Source organism: Mus musculus, chromosome 16, assembly GCF_000001635.26.
Source record: "Mus musculus strain C57BL/6J chromosome 16, GRCm38.p6 C57BL/6J".
NCBI classification, from domain to species: domain Eukaryota; kingdom Metazoa; phylum Chordata; class Mammalia; order Rodentia; family Muridae; genus Mus; species Mus musculus.
Window position 1 is genome coordinate 15,368,611 of NC_000082.6, and position 3,997 is coordinate 15,372,607.

Genomic DNA, 3,997 nt, shown 5'->3' on the forward strand with positions numbered 1-3,997 from the left:
GAAGAGTTGATGATACCATAGATCTGGACTCCATTGTGTACCATGCTACATCTACTAGAAGGCCAGGCAAGGCTGCTGCCCCACACTGTAGCCCAGAGAATAAACCTCAGCCCCAAGGGATCTGCAGAAGTATCCCATCTGAAACTTAAGCAGCTGGATGGATTCTGACAACTGTATCCCATCACATGCCACTTCCAGCAGGACTTCTGACCTGAGGACATAATTCTTATTCACAAAGAGTGGTCAGGAAATAATCACACAAAGATGCAATGGCACAGATGTACAGTGATGCAAACAGCAATGTTTATATTTACGAATGTTCAAATACTACCTAAATATTCAATACTTAGGGAATTTATAAGCCAGTGATACATCTGAACTACACCAGACCACACAACTGAAATAGTGTGTGACATAAGTTATGTGCTGATAGTTTCCACCTGTCTTATATAAAACAAACAGAAGATAAAATGGCAAAATATTCTACATCTGTGTTTTTAAATTTGCTTATATAGGTTTAAGATATTCCCAAGAGTTTCACAAGCAGTTGGCACTTACCTTGAGGGAAAAATACTAGGGAAGACAAAATTAAAACCTGGAGGTTTTGGGAGTTAGGGGAATCACTCAATTGGCAAATGCTTACATAAAAGTCAGCACGGTGGTACTAAAGGGATAAAAAGACAGGTCGCTTATAGGAGCACAGCAGCCAGATTATCTAGTCAAATCATTGTACTCTGGGTTAAGCGAGAGACCCTGTCAAAAATTCAAGGGCCAAACATGGTGTTGCATACCTTTAATCCCAGCACTTAGGAGTCAGAGGCAGGTAAATATGAGTGTGTGCCATCACCCTTATCTACAAAGTGATTTGCAGATCAGCCAGGACTACATAGTGAGACTCTGTCTCAAAAACAAAAAACAAACAAACAAACAAGCTAGAGAGTGACAAAAATGTTCAACATCCTTAGGTATCAGGGAAATACAAAATGACTCTGAGATTCTACCTTACACCCATCACAATGGCTAAGATCAAAATTTCAAGGGACAGCACCTGATGGCAAGGATATGGAGCAAGGGGAACACTCTATGGTGGTGAGAGTGCAAACTTGTATGACAATTTTGGAAGTAAATTTGGTGGTTTCTCAGAAAATTGGGAATAGTTCTACCTCAACCTAGCTAAACCACTCCTGGGTGTATATCCAAAAGATGATCCACCTACCATACTACACGGACACTTGCTCAACTATGTTCATGGCAGCTTTAATTGTAATAGCCAGAAACAGGAAACAACACAGATGAGGGCAACCAAAGAACAGATAAAAAAATTTGGTTTATTTACACAAATGAAATATACAGCTATTAAAAACAATGACATCATGAAAAATGCAGACAAATGGATGGAACTAGAAAATATCCGGAGTGAAGTAACGCAGACCCAAAAGGATATGCATGGTTTGTACTCACTGATAAGTGGATATTAGCCATAAAATACAAGATACCCATGCTACAATCCACAGACCCCAAAGAAGCTAAATAACAAAGAGGGACTAAGGGAGGATGCTTGTATCTCACTCAGAATGGGAAATAAAATATTCAACAGAGAATGGAGGGAAGGAACTGGTTGGAGGAGGGAATATGGAAATGAACAGGATGTGAAGGATTAGAAGTAGGGAGAGAGGGCCTGGAGAGTAAATAGAAATTGGGAGGGGGGTCCCTAGGATACCTTGGAATAAGGAAGGTTCTGGGAAATCTATATGGGTGACTCTAACTGAGACTCCTGGCAGCAGAGAATATGGAACTTGAAATGGTCACCTACCCAGCTACAGAACTCCAAGTAGAGTGACAAGGATACCAACCACCCACAAAACCTTCGACCAAAATTTGTCCTGCTTACAAGAAGTGCAGGGACAAAGATGGAGTAGAGATTAAGAGAATGGCCAGCCAAGGAATGGCCCTACTAATGACACTCGTTATATTTGCAGACAGAAGCAAATGTCCTCTGAGAGACTCCTCCCAGCAGCTGTCCAAAACAGAGGTAGAGAACAACAGCCAAACCTTAAACTGAGCTTAGAGAGTCTTGTGAAAGAGTTGAGAGAAGGATTGAGGGACCCCGAGTGGAGAAAGACTTCACAAAAAGACCAAAAGAGTTAACTACTCTGGATCCTTGAGAGCTCCCCAAGACTGAACCATCAACCACAGAGTATCCATGGGCTGGACCTACCACACACACACACACACACACACACACACACACACACACACACATGTAGCAGATGTGCAACTTGGTCTTCATGTGAGCCATTCAACAGCTGGAGTGAGGAATGTCTCTGACTCTGTTGCCTGCCTGTGGATCCTGTTGTCCTAACTGGGCTGCCTTGTCTGGCCTCAGTAGGAGAGGATGTACCTAGCTCTGAAGTGACTTGAGGTGCCAGGGTATGTTGGTACCCAGGAGGTGGGAGGCTTCTTTTTCTCAGAGGAGATGGGGAGGAGTTGGTGGAGAGGTTTTGAGTGGGTACTGGAAGGAGGAGGGGCTATGATCAGGATGTAAAGTGAATAAATAAATAAATAAATAAATAAATAAATAGAAAAAAAAGAGAAAAACTTGCAGGTAACAAACAGCAACAAAAGAAGGGACAACACAAATGTCCCTCGACTGATAGTTAATAGGGAAGCAGAATGTAGTATGCGTGTGCACTGTAATTCAGGAATTAAAACAATTAAGCCCTGTTTGTCAATCGATAGACATGAAAATGTATGGAGGTAAATGAAGCCAGGTACCAAAGGTCAAATATTGTAGGGCTCCAGTTACATGAAATGTCAAAAATAGGTGAGTCCAAAGAGGTAAGAAATAGACTCACGTTTATAAAGGGCAGATAGGAAAATGGAAAGGGTTATGACTTCTGTAGATGTCCAGAGTTTCCTATTGGTACATTGAAGACATTCTAAAGTTCACTATGGTGACAATTTCATAGTTCTATTGTGTGGTAGGTTAATTATTTTTTCTTTTTTTAAATCCATTCATTTATTTTTGACAGTGCTGGGAAAGGACTCGATGGTCTTACACATAGTGAACAAGTGCCCTCTGAGACACACCTCAGTACACAGCAGCATTAAAAGCAGACATCTGTCATCATATGCATGGATGCACCTGTTCTAGGAGTTGTCAGATAAGTCCATAAAGTTCACTGGTCCCTCTGTACTTGCTGCTAGCCAGAAAAGCTGTTGGCAGGACAGTGGGAAGATGGCCTTTCTGCTTACACTGTTCCAGGTGGTAGGATCTTAGACCTCTGAGTATACCTATGCCCCAAGACTCACCGCAAGGACTGTCTGGAGAAAACATTACTGGATATTGGCATCTTAGGCCAAGCAAAGGACAAAAGAGTGAGAAAGTACCTCCAGCCCAGTAGCTTTAAGAATGTCCTCAATGGATGGTTGCTGTGCTGGCTAGATTGGTATGCAGCAGACTGAAAGCCTTCAGCCTGTATCCCTTGGATCCAGCAGAGCTTATCCACTTACTTGTAAAAGAAGATGCTTCTTGCTCCTTAAGGGAAGGTGCTGAGTACCCTGGCTGAAACCAGCTATGCTCATTGTTAAGTGGTAGCACAGGTGGTCAGCAGACATAGACTCTGCAGCACTCTCCTCCATTCCAATGATGTTCTCCTTCCTCTGAACCTAAACCCAACTTCTGCCCTGTATCTGACCAATCTACCTCAACACACAGGTGCAGAAATAGGCCCTGGTAGTTCAGGAGGTAGTTCCAGCCGTTCACATGCCACAGGCCTGCAGCCATGGCTCTGAGAAAGCTCACCAGAGACACAGTCCCTGCTGTGCATAGACTTGACAGACCTCAAAACCCCATCCCAACTTCCATTGGATTGAGAAGTCACTGAAGGAGGGGTGGTGGCGACAGCAGTAGGATGGTGTTAAGTGTACTCACTGCAGTGCTGTGGAGTGGTGGCTGGGGCATGCCGATCTGCAGTAATGCTCTCCCATTCCCGTT